General features: G+C 35.6%; 1 long non-coding RNA gene across 1 annotated transcript; it reads left to right on the forward strand.

Annotated features, from left to right (window-relative positions):
• The first annotated feature begins 8,923 nt into the window (after positions 1 to 8,923).
• Positions 8,924 to 22,671, forward strand: LOC128789568 (uncharacterized). The gene is made up of 4 exons (XR_008431447.1): positions 8,924 to 8,995; positions 11,476 to 11,543; positions 11,647 to 11,700; positions 22,094 to 22,671. It is a non-coding gene; the product is annotated as an uncharacterized LOC128789568 (long non-coding RNA).
• The last annotated feature ends 580 nt before the right edge of the window (positions 22,672 to 23,251 follow it).

Raw genomic sequence — 23,251 nt, forward strand, 5'->3', positions numbered from 1 at the left:
CTGAAATAAAGACCTGCGCAAAATAACCACTAACAATTTAGCATTTTTCTTATGGAAAGAGAATAAACCCCCCCCACCCCTCCCACCAAAACAGCTGCAAGAAAATACTGTGTGAGCATCCATCCTCATATCTTGGATAAAAATCATGTTTACAGACAATGTTTCCTTTTCTCTTCTGAAGATTTCAATTTGACTTTAAAAATGTGCTTTAAATCATAGCACTGTACATTGCTTCACATGTTTCTGCATTGGTTATATTAAAAGGGATGGAAAATAGTAGCATTTAATTTGTTACCTTCTGCTAGACTGCTTAGTAAACATTTTTTTAATTTGTTCATTTGTAAGGATAAGAAGAAGAATAAAATGTAATTTATCATTTTATTAGAACCGTGTATCTGAGTGATGCAGGACTGTGGATTTAAGAAATCTGTAAATCTCTTTAATAAAGGCCTGGGGAATTATTAGTAGGGACAAATGTAAAATGCCTGACAGTTACATTTCCTAAAGAAAACCACAACAATCTCATTAAAGAAATTACTGATGGCAGCTCACAAATGTTAATGGTTGAAGCAACAAAGGACATGCAATATCAGAAAGCAAAGATTTTTTTTTTTAACTATTGATCTGCTAACTTATGGAGCATATCAGAATAATGTGCCAGACAGATTCTTAGTGAACAGACATCTTCCTTAGCAGTTCTAGACAATACACTGCCAGGAAAGCTGCTGATGCACAGTGGCTACTACAGTGCAAAATGATAAAGAGCAGCTATAGTAATAAATAGGGAGCTTCCAGAAAAGACAATGTTTTGTGCTATAACTTTGCTGAATCCTTCAAAGATTAAAATGAAACAAAAAAATTCAAATGAAATATGTCTTGAAGCATATATTTGGTATGAATATTGAATATTTAAAATGTTTTCGCTTTTGTGTATCTATGACTGATAAGTCTTATAATGGTGACAATTGCTGCTTTCTTTCAGGAATAAGCAAAAATATTTTTTATCTTTTCCTTCATGTTTGAGTGTTTATATTAGATGAACTTTTGTACAAACACATGTCCATTTTACTTTGCCATATGTGGAACTTTTGTAATATTTAAAGAAAAATAAAATAAAATTCCTATTTCTGACCTGTTTATCTGCAACAATAACTGACATGATGGACTGATTCACAGATATAGCTGAGAGAATTAGTAAAATCTAAATGAGAATTAGTAAAATCTTGTTTTACCGTTTAATTGTATCTTTTCCATTTTCTGCAGGTAAATTGCCAAATTATATACCCATGAGCACAAACTACCTGTATACAGAGATGAAGAAATATAACCCCATTTTATCAAGGCAGTTAATCTGCTAGAGAATCTTCTCTATGTCCTGATGTTCACTGTAGACTTTCGGCCTTTTACCTTTAGGTTTTTAAAGCCCATTAAAATATCTTGTTAACTAAGCAGGAATATTTTAATAGTAATAATTATCTCTTTGGATCAAAAGCAAAACTAATATATTACATATAACTTGATATATGCATGAATTTTCCTAAAACCCACAAATATATTAATTATTTTTTAGTTCATCATCTTTCTCCCTAAAATGCAAACAGTGGAATTTCAAGTGCATTGTTTAAAATCCTCTGCTTCGTGTCATGATCCCTGCATTATTTTACTCTATAAAAAGAGGAGGAAGAGTGCCTAAGGAAGTTCATAGATGTAGAATATGTAGTAGCAAATGACCTAGTACAGCATATCATCCATCAGGAGGAGTCCAGTATTTGCAGGAATTTCTAGCCTTACAATTGATATGAACTGAGATTTTTAACCAGTTTTGTTATTTTGATTTTCCTATGAGCTTTGGGAAAGGTGCCTCAATTTCTGTTTCCTCAGGATTCTATTCAATTCTTTTTAAACCAGGCAGGTTTTTTTTCTTCAAATGTCCATACAGACCTCTTAATGCAAGTATCAAGGGTAGTAAATATCCAGAAGATTCAGTGCTAAGAATGTTGTGAAAAAATTTATATTCTATTCTTGTTTCAATAATGGATTAGAGCTTGAACCTTCAAAATATAATCAAGGCACAAATGCAGACTCTCTTTAATGGCAGACTGATATCATTACAAGTTCTAGTACATAGTTAGGATTTTTTTCATTCATATGTTTTCAGACTTGTTTAATATTATAGAAACCTTTAAGAAATTGTTATTTATCCACATCCAATTTTGTTCCATGTGATATAATTAACTCCTCTTAAAATACCAAGGTTTTTACATTACACTTAAGTAAAATGGTAAACATACTCGTTAATTTTTTTAAAGGAAAAAATGTTAATAGCAAGTGGTAAAAATGCATGCTGATTAGAAGAAATGGCCTTTTAATTTGTTTCACTCATGTGACCTTCAACACTATGGTAATAAGGGAAAGCTTCACAATCACAAATGAATTCTATTTTCACAACATCCTGACAGTGCCTTGTAGGGCTGTGCTTTGATAAATATTAAGGAAAAGTGTAATATTTATTAAATAAAAATGATTGCTAAATAAATGTAAAAGCTTAATATTTGATAAATATTAAGTAATGGCAGGCTAACAATGGCAGAAATCTAAGCTAGTTGAGGAAATGAACTCTTCTTCCTAGTCCCAGTTAAATTCTGTCTCCATTAAGTGATAGCTCTGAGAAGACATTTCTTACTGGATTAGAACTGTGATCCCATGCAAAAAAAACCAAAACAAAACAAAACAAAACAAAACAAAACAAAAACCAAACAAAAAAAAAACAAAAAAAAAAACAAAAAAAAAAAACAAAAAAAAAACAAAAAAAAAAAAAAAACCAAAACTATGTAAAATAGACCTGTCAAGCTTCAGTGGTGGGAGGCACCTTTCAGGCTTGCACAGGAGGACAGCTGTGGTGTTATAAGTGCAGCTCTGACCCCAAGCAGGCCCTGCACCCCTGGACACGTGCACTGTGAACTGTGCATTTCTGGGACTCTGAGCAGCCATTTGGAGTAACTTGGTGATTATGTAGATTAAAGGAAAAAAATTCCTTAATATAATTTCAAAGACAAAAACACACACCCTGTGAGTAGAACTCACTAAATTATTTGTTGTGACTATTACCTAAAATTAATCTCCCCATCTTTAATCCCAGGCAATGTATTCACATAAGTATGTTTTTATTTGTATTATTTAACCAGCTGTAGAAAGAATCAATATTATATGAGCAGTGTTTTCTGCTAACTTTTGTGCGAAATACTCACCATAAAAAACAGGTCAGTTGTATTTTTCAGGGACTACAAAAGAGGGAAGCTGTGGAAATACATTTCTTCTGAGGCATTCCTTGGAAAAATGCAGCTGTTTCCACAACACTGTTAAATCAGGTTGGTGGTCTTTTGCAGGGATAGGGAGTTTACACTGCTGAATGGTAGACATTTATTAGTCAGGGCCAGTCACACTGCAACACAGTTAACCCACTGCTCTTGGAAATGTTTTTAAGATATGCCTGTGGTGCAGACCAACCCCTAGATTGTGTTTCCCAAAGGTACCGCAGAACAAAGAGATCACAGAAAAGCTGAAAATGCCTGGGTTGCACAGCCACCGTCACTGTGACACTTCCCAGCTTCAGACCTCTGTACGAAATATAAACTGGGAGAGAGGTAAAGGTGGTTGAAAGGAGCCCACCACAAAAATCATCATGAGTAGGACCTTGTCCAACAGAGCGGTAGCTAGATGTTTTCTCTTAATTGGTGGTGGTCACACTACAGAGCTCGAAGATGATGATGAGAGAGAAATATTTGATCCTGTGGGTCATGATTAACAAGGAAAAAACACATTATCTAAATTTCTACATTTCAGGACAAGATTCATTCATATATCTACAAATTGCCTACCACACACTGGGAGCAATATATATCATAATTATAAAGTAATATGACACAGTTGATTAATTGCTTAATTAAGCCTTAATTAATATTTGTAAAGCAGTTTAACTTCCTTGGTTGAAAAGTCTTAGGGAAGTGTGAGATATCAAATATTACTATTTACAGTCAGAGATTCTAGCCTGCCCATGTTGAAATTTCAGAGAGAAGCTTTGATAAATCAGTATTAAACTGTGGTTATTATTAAGGCAAGAATCCCTCGCTGTTTCTACTGTGGACTGAAATAAAGACCCAAACTCTCTGGAAACACTCTTTATCTTTCAATGTCTTCTTATTTTTTATAGCCAGTGCTGATACAATGTGCCTACAGACCTTCATTACACAGTGAAAAGAAGAAAATCTTTGTATTGACTTATTTCAGTATTTTATCTTTTGTTGCAGTAGCATCTGCTTTGCTCTAGGCCTCACCTATAATATTAAAAACCCCTTCAAATGGCAAAAAAAATCCCAATTGCCTGTACCCTGAAAAGCATACGATATATAGCTCTTGTCCTGCAATCAGATCCACTTGGGCAAACCCAATTATAGGATCAGGGCCTAAATAGGATAATAGGTATTGTAGAAACTACTATAAATTTCTCTCTGGTGTCCTATTTTGCCACTACTTGAACTAAGTGGATAATTCCGGTCATCTTTCTTGTTATGATGTTTCAATTCAACACCGTAAATTTACTTCTATTGGTCTAATTTGTCTGTAGAAAATCTTTGCAAGGCTATATTTTGTATATATATATATATATACACACATATATATATATATATATATATATGTATATATATGTATTTCCTCAGACACTAGCTAATTTTGCTTGGAAAAGTTCAGCAGCATTAGATGGGAATTGAACAAATAGAATTTTACAAAACAATGAACATGGAGCTTGGTAAATGCAAAGAGAACTCATTAAAAAAATATCTAGAGATGTGACAAACTGCCCTCAAATAATCTGGAAATTCAGTGAACCACAGTATCTGCTGGTTTGCAAGTAGCCAAGACATCTCATTGTCTGCTCTGCATGAGTCCACACACATACTTATAATTAGATACCTGTTCTCTGAAATGATGGTGGCTATCTGATTTGAGAATAAAAGAGTGTTGTTCTTTAAATGTATTCTGTTAACTGTATTGTGTCATGTTGTGTTACATAGCATTCAGTTACTTTGCATCTTATTATGACAAATGCTATTTTGATACAAAGGAAAGTGAGTGTTAAGTTCTGAGAGAAAGAACAAGTTTTAGGTCAAATCATTGCTGTATCACTGAGGTTTTTAAAAGAACAGGGAAATTATTAAAATTGTCCTGACTGTTTTTTTTTTCTGACACACATTTTATTTTATCATTTTCAACTATTTTCTTTTATTAAGCTTTATTCTGAAGTTCTGTTAAAAAAATATTGCGCCACCTTTAGCAGGCAAATTGCATAAATTGTGCTTGCCACAAGCAGCATTTACATGCTATCAAAAGCCCATTAACATTACTCCTGCTGTTTTCACTTCACTGACATAAGTCAGTGAAAGCCCAAATAATCTAAATTTAATTTAGGTTCCAGGATGTGATTTAGATGCAGAAACATAAGTATCTGGGGCCATTTGAAGTGCTTTGGGTTATTGCAAGGCTTCTGCAACAGCTGACAGATAGAAGATAAGACCTGCAGGAAGTCTGTACCCTTCCAGAGTGTTCAGAGTGGGTAGAGGCAGAGCACCCAAGCATTTCTGGCTGACCATAAGCACCTGTGTTTAGGTATCTGACTTGCCCTCTCTAACACAAGGGTGCTACCTTACTAATTTTCAGTTTTAATTAAGATGCACCATCAACTTGTGAATGTCAGTATTCTGTTCTATTATTTCTGCATTCCAAATTATCAGGCAAAGTCTCTTTATTCCTGATGACATTAATCATTTCATACATCATTAAAATTAACTTCACTCTTCTTCTATGCCTGCAATTTGTTACTAGTAAAGCAAAAGCCATTTCACCTGTACCTTCAAAGGAAAAGATTGTATGAATATTGTGCTGAGCTTAATGTTCCTAAAAACGTTATACTTTGTCATGTTGAAGATGTTTCTTTCAGCTGGAGTTCAGTGAAGAGTTCCCTATGTTTCTGTAAGAATATGTTCCAGGGCACAGTGAGGAAGAGGAGTACCAGTATGTTGACAATCAGGCTAGTTGACTATTACAGATTAATTTCTCTAGATTGCCCAATGTATAAATCAGTTTGCCTCATGTTCTATAAGCAGTGTAAGGAAAACACCTTCCTTTAGAAAGGAAACACTTTCCTTTAGAAATCACAGAATCATGGAATATGCTGAGTTGGAAGGGACCCCCAAGGATCGTAGAGTCCAATTCCTGGCCCTGCATAGCACCACCCCAAAGAGTCACATACCTTATGTCGGTGAAACAAGCAAAGAACTTCCCAGTTCAGTAGTCAGCATCACTTACCTGTAAGTATTCTGCAAATACTGAGCACTGTTTTTTCTTTAAAGTATTATTTCACCCTATGTGTGACACTGCAAGAAAAAATACTCAAATGGCATTTGTTAAAATCAGGAAAAATTCAGAAAGTATTTACATGTGGAATATTGCTGTAATCTTGATGAAGGAAGGAAAGTAGTTTGATTTGGTTTGTTCAGAGGAAGTAAACCTGAATGGCTATGTTGATTCAGTATTTTACTATTAAGAAGAAGGACCAGTAGTATCAATCCCTAAAATGAAATTGTCCTGATCAGATCTATCCAACATAAGACAGAAATTTCTTGGTTGCTCATCATAAAAACCAGAGGACTGAAGTGATCTTGAGCTGCAAAGATCCAGTGTTTTTGCAAAGCATACTTAGTTTAATCAATTAATGCTGTTTTATCAAGTGTTCTAAGCAGCCCTACAGGGTAGAGGATACAGAATCAAAAGCATTATGACCTGGCCTAATCTAAGATGTTCTTTCAAGCCAGAAAATATTGAACTTGAATGCACAAATGCCTAGTGCATTTGCGTATACTTTAAGCACACTAGTTTTTGGATTTTCTTGGAACAACTTCTGATTTGACAAATTCTTTCAAGCCCTGTAAAATAATGACAGGAGCTTTAAAATAGTCACTGATTACATGCAAGGATCAGCTTTCAAGAAGTATCTTTTTCAAAGTTTAATAGAAAAAGTGCCCAGTGGTTTCAGAATGAGGATGACATAATGGTGAGGATGTGCTTATGAAGACAAGCCTGGGAAGAGGACATTACAATTTCAAGACAATGACAAAAATTCAATTCAGGTCTATAGAGACTGTATTACAGTGTCAAGACGATGGCAAAATTATGCCAATGTAAGTCTATGGAGACCACTTTACTGTGTCAAGACAATGGTAAAACAATGTTATATAAAATGATTGAGACCACACTGCAATGATAAATTATGATGCCAAAACCTTGTCATTTCCTGAAGTAATGACAGAGGATTCTGCATATGCTCCTCACGGAATCACTGCTGGACCTGTGCTCCAGCTCAAAACACCTTTGTAGCTCCAACCTTGTGTAGGAAGCAACTTCCCTCAGACCCAAGGGTGAGAGCTGAGGGCATTTGAGCTGTTGGGGCTAGTCGTCTTTGCATTTGCAGATGCAGGACTAATCATGAGCATTCTACTCTTATCTCTGAATATTTTAAAGTTTATTTTTAATAGCAGAACACAGCATGATGTTATTGACTTTCAGGTGTATTGACAGCCTGTCTTGTTGTCATTTTTATGTGGGAGGTGGTTTGAAAGTAGGTTGATGCCTCTGTTTTGAGAATGTTTATTATTGTATGTTATGCCAGTTGTTTATAGTATTACAAAGCCATAGTTACTGTATAGGTAGGCAAATAATCTCACAAAATAACTAATTCTGAGTACTTGTGCTGAAATTTCTCTCTTCATTGTGAAAGTGCATGTATTTGATATTCTTGCAAAATGACAGTTTGAAAGCTTGCTTTTTTCACAGGACTAGAAAAGTGTTTATAATGGTAGAGCATATGTTAGTTACCTCTCCTCCCAGCATGTTTCAAGCCATGTGTAGAGAACAAACTTTTAGCAGTTCAGTTCTCGTTCAGTTCTTGTTCAGTTCTTGGTATCATCAACAGGGAAACCAGGGAAACTGATACTGCTTAACAATTTGCTGTCTCTGTTAATAATGTTCTCTAATAAGAACAGGAGTGCCAGATTGTATCAAGTCCATCCATCCTTATATTCCAAATGAAACCGTGGCCAGGAGTAGATGTGTAGTAAAGAGTACAAGAGCAGGATAAGGAAACAATGATACATCCTTAGAATATTCATCTTGCTGCCCAGGCTCTTCATTTGAAAACTATGAGAAAGGGCTTATTGCATATGAGACCATGAAATAATTTGCATGATGCCATGATTAATTGATGGCTGCAATGACCTATATTTGAGAGGGAGAAAGGTCATTAGATTAATTATAAAATTAACTGAACTGTCAAAATTTTTTTCTGTCAACAATATTGTCAAGGTAGCTAGCTGATAGACAAGTTCTGCTGTAAGTTCTCTTAGACCTACAAGGTGATATATTCACTGATTAATGCATTTAAATTTGAAATTTCATTTTAAAGTTGTGTGAAATGGTATTTGAAGTTCAAAATCTGACATGTTCCAGTTGTAATCAGAGTTTTCAAAAAACTACTCAGCTATTAAGAAGAAAATAACCAAACAAACACATCTTTCAATGTCTCCAACTTTAAAAACCCCTTTGACTTTCTTATTATTTAGAATGGCAGTTCTAGCAATTTCTCTTGCCATGAATCCAATTGAAAAGATAACAAGATGCCAATAGAAAACAACATTCTATGTAGTGTTAAGACTCTTTATTGTGCAGAAACATTCGCTGCTACTATAGAGGAACACCAATTTATGAAGATACCATGTGAATATTATTTCTCTATAGAATTTAAAAACCAGAAGACCACATGTTTATCTGTTTGTTATCACAGAGCAAAGTGACTCTTTCTCATGTTACTGACAGGTGCACTGCTATTTACCTCAGCTTTCTAGAAAATGTCTACTGAAATTCCTTGAGAGGATGAAAATCTCAGGTAAAAGTGTAATTCTTTGCTGTTCTGCTGAAGTGCTAATAAAGCATTTCTCTGCATAATTTGGTTCTTAGAATTTTGTTTGACAAAGCTAATGACTGCAATTGTGTTATGAGAGCCTCTGCTCTGCTCCTGCATGAATTTTCCCTCCATGCTGTGTGCCACCTCAGATATCCTTCTCATTCAATGCCACCAATGAGAAAGCACTCTACTAACTGTAGGAATCATCAAGAGCTTTTGTTTCCTGTGAAAAGTTCCACAATTTCATGGTAATAGCAGATACATAGTATGATGTCTTTTACAGGTCTATGCTTCTCTGATACAAGTTTCTGTGGCTTGTGAATATGACACATTGGATGAGGCAGTAATGACTGAAGGGATTACATGGAGATTAGGACAAAGGATGCAAATAGTGACTGGACAGTGATCAAACACTGTTTTGCAAACACTCATAGTGAAAAATAATGTACTGAAAGACATGAATTGCTTAGAAAAAATTATGGAGGCAATGTTAGTCAGCAAGAAGATGAGCATAAATTTTAAGAGGCACATGTTGTGTTCTTACTAGCTTGTTTATTGTCATGGGGTACTAACACACCCTGTTCCTACCTTAATTTTTCTATCTAATGTGGAGATAATGGTACTTATTTTCTTTTTAAATGCCCTTTGAGATCCTTGCAGGGTAGGGTAAGTATTACTATTACTCTTACTATTGCACATTATCAAAAACCAAAGCAGCCTTGTAAAGAATTCATTTAGAGGCTTTAAAATATCATGTTACCTAATGTATTAAGGGAGATATATAGCAGCAAGAGGTTTCCAAATATATTTTACAAATACTAAATTTTATTTCCAACATTGCATTTTGCATGCCATGAACAGTAGCAAGTATAATATGCTGTACTTGGACAAATGCCAAAATTTGATTGTATTTATTAATTCCATTCAAACTATATTCACTGCTGGACATCTTTGGATGGGACACACAAATTGTTGCTATTCAGATATTTTATGGGCAGATATTTTCCAACAGAAGATAAGAAAACTTCTAAATAAGTTAGATGTTCATTTTATTGCTCAACTGAAATAAAAGGTTTCAACTCAGTGCAAGTCTTACTGTGCTTGAATATCATCTGGAATGGCAGAAAGATGTGCATGAATTTGCAGACAAATAAAATTTAGAGATCTCATCTATTATACAGCTAACAAGAAGTGCAACTCTCCATTCAGGAGGAGGAACTGAATAGTCTTCTCTAAGCATCTTAGAATAGGTCAGAGAAGACAATATTGCAGAAATAGGAGATTTCAGTCTGAGGGACTGAATTGTTTTGTTTACTCTTTATCAAAGAGTATAAACTGTCCAGAAAATTGCTAGCCTAAAAAGAGAGGTACTTGACCAGAAGTGACATGAGATTTCTCTTCACTGTTCCCCCACCATCACTACTTCCACCATTGCTAGTAGTGGTAGATATTTCTTGGACAAAGGTGTTATCACCTTTGACAATTAAAATGTTGTCCAGCATTTCAGCTTTGTTTATGTCTTGGCCTTTCTACATTCTTACCAAGGCAAGCATTTTAAGTGCTGCAGCTAATACAGAGGGTTTTCACAATAAACCTTTTCTTGATTTGTAGGGATTGGAAATGTTTTCAGAAGATACATAACATTCTTAAACCCTATTTCCTTAGAGTTTGTTCACGATAAGGGAGGGATTCAGGCTTTTTCATGACTAGGTAATTTTTTAAAAAATGAGTGATGATCAAATCATTAGGCATGTGGGGAAAGTGATTTGCAGGAAATGAGATCAGTGTTCCAGTTTGATGAGCCACTGAACTGCTAAGCGGTTTCAACTTTTATTGTTGCCATCACTGTATCTGTTGCTGAGGAGAGAAAATATATTCCACCCCTCAAATGTTTTTCCCTCTGCATTACAAGTACATATTGTTATCCAGTCCCCTAAGTGCATGTATTGCAGCTTGCTAATGACTATTGCAGTAAACGAAACAACAGGCATGCCATCAAAATGAATATAGTCCTTCAAGAGAGTCTCTGACTTCTCAGAGAAAGCTAGAGGTGATTGCAAGCATAGGTCAGGAAATAAGCCTAGCAGAGCCTGAAGTTTGGTGAATTCACAAATCATCTTACAGTGAAACATTACAATATAAAGTACAGAGCGAGTTCTAAAGAAGTGCTTCTAAAGACTATGTATGTTCTGTGTGTTTCACATAGCTGACATAAATTAATTTAACTCTAAATACCATGAACCCCATGGCTAGCAGTGACAGTGTTGCTTCTTGAAACGTTTTCCTCATGATTTACACATAGCGAACAACATGGATTACATACTATTCCTGTTTATCACTGTATATATTCATGAGTTGACTGCATCTATTAGCAAACTATATAAAGTATGAAAAGTATTACTATTATGTTATGGGAATATTTAAAAAATATTAATGGGAATATATCTTTTTCTTTTTCACAGTTTTCAAAGGAAATGTGAAAGTAGTTAGGATTAGCACAGGCATTTTTTGAAGACTGTGTAGCAAAAAGGTAAATGGAGAACTAACATGCATTGAGGTTTTTCATTATTGACCTTGATAATGTGATTAAGCAGTCTGCATTGAATGAAACTTTGTATATTCATTTATTATAGACTCCAGCCTCAAATTTCATGGCAATAAATGAAGATGTTTCAGTAAAACAAAAAGTGAGTTTGGAACCTGAAATGGTAATTTCATTCTAGTTATTTTGTTATCTATCCATTTTCATGTATGTATGCTTCCTAGATCATGCCAAAAGGCAGATAGAGCAAATGGTAGCAAGAATGGTGTTTCCAATTCAGCTGAAAGGAGTACATTAGAATAAATCATATAAAAGTTGAGAAATTAGAGAAATCAGAGAAATCATTCTATCCTAGGGAGGTCTTTGTTACATTTGTGTCAATATGTTTCATTCTTCTGCTTATTGTTTGATCCTCATAAGGCATTTGGATATAGTTACATCCAAGTTGTACAATATCTCTCTTTAGCCATGTTGTCATGGTTTGACACTGGCGCAATGCCAGCGCCCCCATGAAAATGCACCTTCCCCAAATAAATGCTGTGAGACGTTATCAGGAACAGAGCAGAGCAGGCCCAAGCTTAATAACAAAGGGGAAAAAAAAAACTTTATTAAACTACTACTACTACAGAAAACACATGAACTAAATCCAGGATGAAGACCTTTTAAAACACCCCTCCTCCTTCCAATTTCTGAAACAGCCACTATGAAACATCACCCGGGATTCCTGATCAAATTACCACCCTTCAGATAATCAATACTCAAGCTATCAAGGGAGAGAGAAGTCTCTCTTGCACCACAGGCCCCCCAGGAAACACAGTTGCCACCTCCTGTGTTTCCCTGTCACACATGGCAACCGCCCAGAGAAAATCTGCCAGTGTGACACTCTCCTTTCCACGTCACAATGCTCTCACCACTGTGCATGGACAGACTGCTCATAGGGCTCCTTTAAGGATACTTTGCCATGGACCCAAAGATACAACAGTTCAGCTTCTCATCTTGGGACTACATTCCCCCCCATTTTCCCCTGGGGCCAAGGGTCCAAGAACAGAAATCATCTTCTTTCCCGAAGACAGAGGGCATCACCATTCCCTCCTCAGCTTTCTTCTGTTCTTGCCATTCCTGTGCTGTTAGAAGCTGAAGCAGGTCTCCTTGGGTCACCACTGCATCCCCCTAAAATGCAGTCTCTATTGCAGGAGATTTTGGTTCAGTCTATGGCTAACAAGAAAAGTCCAGCCAAATGCTACTTCATCATCTCCTCCCACCTAAATATTTCTTCTTCTAACATCTCAGGTCCCGGACTGTCTCTCTTCCACTACAAATCAAGGAGGAGTAATATTTTACAAAGCCCTCATTTCTTGGAAAGGGTTAAAAGTTCAGACTCCCTGGACAGCTGAAATCTCTGTCCAGCATCCTGTCTCCCACACTGGGCATCATCCCCCCCACTTTCTCCTTCTCCTCTGCCGGCAAATCTCCACGTGCCATCAGGCTCTCTGTCTCTTTCCTTCTGAGGGGGGGTGGACAAAGGCATCTCTGCTTCTCTCCACCCTTCCGTCCAGGAGCTGGCTCAGTTCCAGACCCTCAGCCCCCTCGGCCTACCTGGACAAGACCGCGTGGCTTCCCCTCCCCCACCCAGCCGATGGCTGGGCAGGGGAGAGTCTGCACTCTCTGACGACCGGAACCAAAGAGACAGTTCTCCTGGGAGTTCTTGCTTTTAACCCCCTGTGTTCTCAGAGGCGTGTCCATGCCTTCAGTGGTCACTCCAAAGTGCCAATATCCAAACCTGACCATTGGTTGGTTTGACCAAACTTCCTGAAAAAAAATTCACTTCCATGTCAAACCATGACACGTGTTTAGATAAAAAATGTTTTTAAACCCAGAGTCACCAATCATCTGTGTTAATGAAATAGCAAAGGTGTAAAGTATTATAGATGCTTATTCTTTTTCCTCTTTGTGGAAAAAAAAAACTCAGGAAAGAATTTTTATAGCTGAAATGTAGTAGTTAAAACATATTAGCTTTAAATTTAGTAGGACAAAACTGAAACAGGATGACCATGTCAGAGAAGATTATGAACCTTACCTTTCTATGGAAATTTTGCTTCTTAGAGCTCCATAGTCAAAAATAGTTTTTTGAGACAAGACAAATAAAATATTTTTCAGAGGTTTTTTTTGCTCTAAATTCCTGCTTGCCTTCTCAAATCTCAGCGGATTCTCCATAATTTTTATTCCTGTCCCTCAGTTTGATTAATGTTCCCAAATTTGGTTTTTTTTCTTTTGTTTTGCTTTAGGTTTTTTTTTTTTTTTAATTCTGAATGCTGTGCTCCCTCTCTGATTCAAGTTCACTGAATTCATCTTTATTATGTTACTCCTGTTTTTACATTCATTCTATTTCTATTCTGTCCAACCCAATTCTCCTCTGTGACACAATGCCGAAGTCTGTAAAATGTAGTAATTTGCAGCTTACTTTTCCAGGAAAGCTGTCTCTTTCACAGATGACACAAAATGAGCTGTAATTCATGACTGGATACCAGTACACATAATTTGAAAAGAAAATACTACCTAATAATATTTTGCTGCATTTGAACTTTTAAATGTTAAATCTTCTATTATCTAAAGGAGCCTTATTTGAAATTGAAGGATTTTTCAATGGACTAAGTTCTGGCTCGATTCACTGTTTTTGAACTGGCTCAAGCAATTCTAATTATAAGCTACAATCTAAAGCTGTTACTATTTGCCAGATATTTCAACCTTCATGAGCAAGACCCTTTAGGCTCATTTAGAAAAGCTTACAAACAAGGAGATTCAGTGTTGTTCACCCGCTGGGCTTGGGACAAAAAGCAAGTATGAAAGCTGCCAATATTTCTATATTTGCTTGTTTCATCTGAGTGGGACCAGTGCAATGACACAGAAAAAGACTCTCTGAGCCCAGAGCGAAAATAACACACTTGAAGTGCTTAATGGGTTTCTTCTATGAGATTTCTCCAGCAGCTTTAATAGAGCAGGGTGAACTGCTTGTATGAAAAAAATTTTAGCTGATGAATTTCAGTCATTGTTTGTTTGTTTTCCCAGTGTCTGGATTGCTCAGCAATGAATTTGATTTTGTTTCTGATTTATAATTATTCCAAAACCAACTTGCATCGTGCATGGTCTGTATATTTCAGATTAGTTTCTTCCACTGTAAAGCCACCTGCTCTCAGTGCCTTGTGGTGTCTGAGTAAAGTGGCACAGTGCCCATGCCAGTGCTGGGGGAAGGAGGATACAGAACTATCTTAGAAGAGGAAGCTTTAAAGACTTTGTGCACTTAGTCCTTTTTGGAGATAGGTCAACAACATAGGAAACATTTTACAGTACATATTTTAAAAAACATGATTAATACCTTGGAAAGCACTGTAACATCTTACTAAGATATCACATTTAAATGAATGCTCCTTCATAATCAGTGCAAACTTATACACAAAATTGATCTAACATCAGATCTTTGACTCATTTTGTCTTTGAGCAAAGGCTATGAGAACAGTATTTCCCTGACCCCAGAAACAAAGGGTACAGTTATATTACCACAAATACATTGCATCATAATTATGTGCATCTTGCTGTAATCCAGTGCCTAATGAATGCAATGAAATCATTAGGGTCAGGTGCTTTGTGTTGATACTTTAGATCTAAACTTGATGAAACTTTCACAGAATTACAGAGTGGTTGAGGTTGGAAGGGATTCAGCACCAACTTTTATGGAAAAAACAATTAATTTTCTCTAAGAGCAGAAAACATGAAGTGTATCTTAGTTCTAGCTGCTCCTCGAGGGAAAGAAAGAAAAGAAAAAAAAAGTGTGTCAACATGTAATATTGTAACATTCAAAGGTTAAACTGCTTTTTTCATTAATACCTACTTCTTCATGCCCAAATGTGTATTAGGTAGAAACTGTGGGAGGTTCTTTTATTCTGACAGCCTTATAACTGAGATATATTTTCACCTGTCATGTAAATCAATAAAATATACAGTACTTAATACTGAAATGTTTCACTATTAGAATAATTTTCTAATCCCTCCGGATTAGCATATTGTAAAATAGAACACTCAATTTTTTATGAATAAATTAAGTGTTTTGCAACTTGCAGTAATGAGCTAGTGGGTTCACATAACTTTATAAACTGGTTAAATTAGACAGTAATGCAGATGTCCAGTTTGGAAATTTGCCTTCCTCAGAGGTAAAGTTCCTCTTTACTGCACTAAGGGCAACAAATCTGATTAACTTTCTAGGGTTTTTTTCCACCTCTTATCATTCATAAATTTTGCATCAGCCTTTATTTTTCCTTTTACTGTGAATTCTTATGTTTATGTACATTTCAAAGAAAAGATAACCACATTAATTATTTTGCTTCCTGGAAATAAACACAGAAATTCTTCCTCTTTATTGGTGACAGAGACAGGTATTAAACATATGTTTTGCAGTGTAGGAAGAGGAAAGCCTAATGGCTTTGTAAAACCTAATGGCTTTGTAAAACCTAATGGCAAAGATTTGGCAAACTATTTGTAAACAATTTAGGAAAATTCTCCTTGAACCTAATCTGAAACATATAGTTTAGGCAACTGTTGGAGCATGATTAGGGAACATTTAATTAAGCATCCTGAACTTAATTAAGTCCTGGTAGATGAAGAATTCTCTTTCTGCTCACTTCTTAAGCAACCTGAGTTGCCCATGACAACCTAATAGAGCATCCCAGTGGAAGCAGCTGGAGTTAGGGTTGACCTCTGCTTCTATCAGAGTAGCAGAGATATGAAAATAAGAGCTCCAGTATACATGAATAATACGTAAACAGCTCATGTTAAGAAATTCTAATTTATCTATCTTTATCTAACTAAATTAGGATCAATTAGAACTTGATTGGGCAGTCTAGCCATGCAGTTAATTATAATGTAAATGTAGCAGAAGTTAGGGAACAGTTATAAAAATGCTGGATGTAACCTTTCTGTATCACATCTGTCCACTTGTTTGTGTATTGGCTAATTAATCCCAGCTCATGTAACACAGTGATTAAGATTGGGTTTAGAATTTGTTAGCTGAATGTCAGAAAAAGCAGTTGTAAAAGAAAAGTTAAAATCATTGATATGCAGTGAAACATTACTGTGAAGATACTCTCCTTAATATTTTTGAGGAAATTTCATGCTAACTTCTGGGGAAATTGGAGTGAGGAATTCATAGATGGGGTAAGTTGATGTAGAGTAAAAAGATTTTAATTTTCATTTAACTTTTGGATTTTAATACTTTAATAGAGGATTTCCCATCTTCCCTATTTCTTGCCCTTTTGGGTTAAAAATGTTTTTTCAAGGCATATCCTGTAAATTATGACTTTTCATGAACATGAATTCTGTTAATTTTAAATCTTGGCTGTAAATAAATTCTTGGCCAGTGACAGTGACTCAGGACCATCTCTTTTGATTCAGTAAGTTATACGCAGCACAAGCATTTTTGATTTAGCCATTTGTAGCCATCTCCATTTGTCATATTGACATACCTCTTGGTCTTACACTGGAAAAGATCTAGTCAAAAGCAGACTTTTTTTTTGGTTTTGAGCATGCTTTGTGAGAAAAGAATATTGGTTAACAATTATACAGTTTTGATCTGAGTTACATATCGAAGCAATTTTTTTTTAATCTTCTTTCATCCCTCCTTTACTGGCTGCCCAATGTCAAAACAGGAGGTTTACTTTTCATTTTCAGACATCATCCCTGACATGCTGTTGGCAACATTATCCTCCAGGCTCTTTCTCTTGTCTTCTAGAAGATGTTTTCCCAAGAGGGGAGAAAAAAAAGCATTCTGTCTTTAAACAAGGAATTAAAAAAGGAAAGATAGAAGATACTTGAAATTCAGTGCCCTGACTTGCAGAGCCATTAAAAGCCAAGTTTTATTTTAACAGTGCACAAAGGACTGTTTAAAAAGGTTATGTATACTTAGCCTTTTATTTCCTTCAACATAGTGTTAGCAATATTAAAACAGGGTTTTCTAATAGTACTATAAACAGGAAAAATGGGGACACCATGACTCAAAGGGATTCAAAAGGATGTAATACGTGGTCCTTGTGAGGATGTTGTCTGAAGGAATCCAGTGATCATAGGGAGTGGACTGAATAAACTACAAGGAGCTATTTTTTTTTTTTTTTTACACAGTGAATAGAGACATGGGGCAGATCATCCATAAGTACCCCTTTTTGTTTCAAATAAACTTGGGAATCAGAATGGATTTCAGTAAAAAGAAGGGACAAGTCATCTAGGTACAACTGCCTTTTTACGTTTTATTTCGACTGAATGAAAACTAATGTAAAATACAGGGATTTCTTTTATTATAGATCAAATTATTACAGTCCAATTTAGAAATCATGTCTTAATGATTCCCTAGTACTGATCAGTCTAATAAACCTTCACCTTTTACAAAAAAGATGCAATTCTGAAGGCAAAATAATAACGAAGCTGGTTTGCCATGGCTTCATCCTCTGTTTCCTGCATCTGTCATGGGTAAGTATGTTATGTCTCCCTCAGGCAAGGCACTTTACCTGGAGAAGTATTTACACAACATCTGTCACCTTTGGTTAAAATTTGGTCAAACTAAGTTAAAAATCATACATAGTTAAGAGAAACAGACATTGATACAGAGGATAATAGGATCACCTTTTTCTTAAGGAAATGAGATCAAAGCTCTAAAATGGCAAACTGTTTTCATTTATGGGATAGAAGAACAAAAGAAGCATGAGATTGTTGTAGATAAATTCTGGTTCCACAGAAGCTGAGGGAAGTTTTGTTTTATGTTTTTAGTATTGTTATAACCTAGAACTAATTCTTCTAAATTCTCTCCAAGCAAACTATTCCTGCTAAATCCAGAAGATTTTCCCATGGCAAGATCATAGGATATGTCTCTAGGAGTTTAATGTCCACATTATATTTGTATTTGACAGAAGGAATTTAAGTTTCCTTATTGCCTCATTGTCCATTTGGAAACTTTCTGTGAACAGCAGAACTAATGTGACTGTGAATGTTCATTTCCACTTTGTGCTTTTCTACTGTAGTTGTATTTGTTTATGAAACAAGTTGATGATACAGTGAAGAATTAAGTATTTATAAAAATAAAGAAATCACTCAGTGCTAGAAATATATTGCTTTACAGAACTCTATTTATAGAAGGTAAATGACTCTGCTTTAGAATTTATAATTAATTAAATATGCATCATCCCAAACATATATATATTTAGTGTTCTGATGAGGATACATGGTTATCCATATACAAATATTTTATTCAACCAAAAGAAAGCATGAAAAGCAACCCAGCTGAAGGAAGTTGACTGTCTTGTTAAGGGTAAAACTACAGACAGTAGTCTTCAGACAGTGTTACAGACAGTTACAGACAGTGTTACAGACAGTTACAGACAGTGTTCTCTTCAGAAGAAAATAAAAAGGAAAAAATCTCAGATATTAAAGTTGATATGATGCATATAATCCTATGGATAACATAGGGATGCTAATTGTTCAGTGTGCTGTTAACCAGTAGAAGTAGAATCCATCCCTGCAGAGGATGTCTTTGTGGTGGAAAAGGCATTGTAGGATAGCAAGAGGTTCTGGAATTGTATTGCTTCCATGGGGGCAAGTTGTGCAGCATTATTCTCAGCCACCACTATTTTTAATGCCTGTGACATTCAGTTTGAAAAATAAAAATTCTGTACCAGGTTTTGGAAAAAAGGCCACAGACTTTGAACAAGGAACAGATGCAATGCAAATTGGCACAGCACAACTGGATGATTTCAAGGCGAGCAAAAATCTAAATTGCTTGGAATCATACAGCCTGGTCCTTAATTATGTATATGCATCCCTATCAGAAATAGGCAAAGTGCCTGCCAGCTACCCCATCTTCCTCTGAACCAATCCTATTGGATTTTAGAGATATCTGCAACATAGTGTGCGTTAGGAGAGATATGATAGGCAAGAAGTTAGTGGATTGCAGACCCATTTGGGAGGAGTGCTTTGTGCCTAAGGGGAGCAAGGTGCAGAGACATTTTGATGAGAGGCAAACGAGGGCATCATCATTAGCAGAGGAGAGGGGATGAAGGATAATGCCATAATAACGTTCTCAGCACAGCTGGAGAGGTTTCTGTCAGTGACCAGCCCTGTCCTCATAGTTTGTCAAAGTGCAGCCATTATATCTTGTGACCAAACAGCTCTGCCTGCCTGGTTACAAAGAACTAGGAATAATGAAATGGTCACTGGACACCTCATTTGCATCCACTGTGCCGCCCTTCTCACAGCAATACACTGGTCAGATAATGTTGCTGTCACATTACAACTATTCTCATTTTCTACTAAATGAGATGCAGACAAGTGTAAATGTTCCACTCTTAAAATTTTTCCAAGCTTCGTGCACTTTTATCTGTTTATATTAGAAACCTGATTATAATAACCTTGGTTCTCTGCAGTTATTTCTGAAGACTGCAAGATAAAGAAGTAAAATAATGAATCAATACTATTGTCTGACAAAAAATCAGATATGGAGTTCGAGCATGTTAGGCAAATTAGCCTAGGTTTTATATTTCAATGTCTAGAATATTCTATAGATTTTGTGTATTTCCTTAAATGTTGTACTACTGAGAAACATTTTTAAATAGCAAATAGGAAAAATTAAGTCCATGTAATTTTTTTACTATTGCAGATTTCATTATGAAACATCGCAAGATTAAATTTATTCCAATAATCATTACAATGATGAAAAAATTCCTTGCTTCAATAATTGATTTATGCTTCATTTAAATGTATGGAGTAGTTTCAATATAATTTCTTATTAGCTCTAATGACAAATTTTAAAATAGCAGGGCTCTGAAATAAAAATGAAAATTTGCCATACAAGTTATTACATTTAAATGGACTTAGTACTTAATATTTAAAAAATCATTTGATGTAAATAGCCATCATGAATCACTGCAAATATGATTAGATGTAATTAAACTTTTTCTTTACCCATATCTAGTTTCTTCATAAGAAATGATTTTATTCCCTCTTTTAATATTTTTTAGGATCTTCAAGAATTTGAAGTGAAAACCCATGACATATCACCATTGCTTATTCAGATTTTTGTTATTTTGGTCAAGAAGTTAGATATCTTGTCATATATGTTTGTTTGTATTATGTGTATGTAATTTTTTATACATTGTGCTACTTTTCTCCCCCTATTTGGGAGTTACATGCATGCTATTGTATGCACTCCATTAGAGAAGAAAGACAAAGAGAACATAAAGATGAAATTTTGCAAAAACCTGTGATACTTCTAAAACCTGTTAAAGTATAATGGCAGAAATTTAAAAAATATATCCCTGAGTGGCCTTATTAGGCAATTTGTTTTCCTTTCATATGGAGTTTAAAGGGAAATATTACTCCAACATAGGATCCTACAAGTGCAGCCAGCAGGCAGCTCAGTCTTGGGAATCTGGTGTGGCTGCTCTATACAGACCACAAAACTGCCATTCAAGTCAGAGTTGCTGTAATGCAGAGGGAGACTGTATGCTGAATTTACACAGTACATTTGTAATGCTGAAAAATAAGCCATGGCACTTGGGAAACTCTACTAGAGCAGTACTCCCAACAACTACTCACCTGTTTAAGCTTAGACACACAAAAGTTTTATCAGTGATAAAAATCTTAGAACAGGTCTATTAGCTGTCTCATGGTGTCAGGAGAAAGTCCTCTTTTAATATGCATCTGCTTGTATTAGCAATACTGTAGCTTTACTTCCAGCTCTTTAAGAAAATTTTATTCATTCCATGCAAAGCATCTAAAAGTAATGCAAGTAACAGGAGAATGACTGGGGATGATACACCTGAAATCATTGAACTAACCATAAACAGGTGCCAGAGATTTTTGAAGAAGAAACACACTGGCATTTGAATACATAAACTGTTGAGAATTTAATTGCTTTTGGAAAGTAAAACTGTATAACTATAACAAAAATTCCTTCGTTCAATGTTTGGTGGGGTTTTTGTTTGTTTGGGGTTTTTGTGGGTGCTTTTTTGTTGTTGTTTTGGTTTGGTTTTGTCTAAAACAAATCCATAACAGAAAGATAAAAAAGTTAAATGGGAAGCTATACTGGAGCTCGGCTGGGTTCTGAAACCTGTTCTGCTCAATACAGATTATTTGGAAAACTGGAAAACTGGATGAATGCTGGGGTGGCAATTTTCCTGATGATCCTATGCTATTAGTAATTAATATTAACTGTGTCTGAAGAGCTGCAAAGAAATTCCTAAGATTGAGTGACTGGGTAATAAAATGACAAATGAAATCCAGCATTAGTAAATGTGAAATGATGTCCTGGGGAAAAAACAATCCTAACTTCACAAATAGGATTGATTGTCCCAGTCTGACCATTACCACTCAAAAGCAAGATCTCAAGGTTAAATAGTTATAAATCAATGGTTGCAGTCATCTCTGTGCTCAGGAGTCAAAATTAGTATTAGGAATTATTAGGGAAAAAATGCATAACATATCATTTTTCCATCTGTATCATGCAGGCAGGTGTCATCTCTTTCACCTCATAGCAGTGTATAAAGCAGGACTGAAAAAGAGTAAAGGAAGATGACCAACAGTGTGGAGCAGTTTCCCAATGCAGCACATCTTCATCTTCAAGTTGGAAGAAAGAAAACCTACGGAAAGTGTGTTGTAGACTGAAAAAAGTATGCTATAATGCAGCATGGAAGGGAAGAACAGGAGTGACTAGGCTGCCTCACTCCGAGTAGGAGCCGCATGGAGCAGGTGTCACAGTTGGGATAAGCCCAGGGGTAACACTGCCCCATGGGCATTGCAGCTCTGCTCCATAGCAGCGCACTGTGCAGATGCTGGGACTTCATCAGGGGTCAGGACAAAACTGAGCATGAAAGGCTGGCTTTAAAAGTCTTTGACACAGAAACAGTTGATAGCTTGGACAGTTTTCTAGGGGAACGTGTTTGTTTCCTATGACTTTTCTTGTGCTATTTCTTTGACATTTCTTTTAAACCTGTGTCAGATGCAGGATATAGGCTAGATAGATGGACTTGTGTTTTGACACTATGCATCCATTCCTAGCTGCAAGTGCTTATTTGCAAACAGTATTAAAAATGCCTTGATATGAGCTGGAGTCTTCCTTTTTTATGGTTTTTATAGAAATAATTTATTTCTATTTTATAAGAGATAAATATTTAGTTCTATACTTATTTTTGTTTTTTCTATGCAAAAACATATTAGTAGTATTTTTCCCTGATTAAAAGTGAAAACAACAAGCATTTTTTTGTATTTCTGTGCTACTTATCTGACTTTTTCAATAATATCAGCAGAAGTTTACACTTGGTATTAATTACTTTAGAGAAATGTCTTTCAATAAAGTAGAATGTCATCAAAAAATATGACTGATCAGTAGAAATGTAGACCACTTTCTAAAGAACTGTTTTGAAAGTTATGTGTGGCTACTTTTACTCAGAAACTGCCTATCATGCTTATATGTTTTTGCAATGATTTCCACTTGCCATAACAACAGAAGTTTAACAAACAGTATTTATGTGCTGCAGGCATAGAAGAGTACATAAACATAAAAGTAACAGAATGCAGGTTGCCAATCACATCATTCAGTTCTCCTGAAGCTTCCAGATAGTTCTACTTTGCTAAAAGTTTCTTTCTTTTGTAAGCTTTGGAATTCT

Source organism: Vidua chalybeata, chromosome 6 (genome assembly GCF_026979565.1).
Source record: "Vidua chalybeata isolate OUT-0048 chromosome 6, bVidCha1 merged haplotype, whole genome shotgun sequence".
Lineage (NCBI taxonomy): Eukaryota > Metazoa > Chordata > Aves > Passeriformes > Viduidae > Vidua > Vidua chalybeata.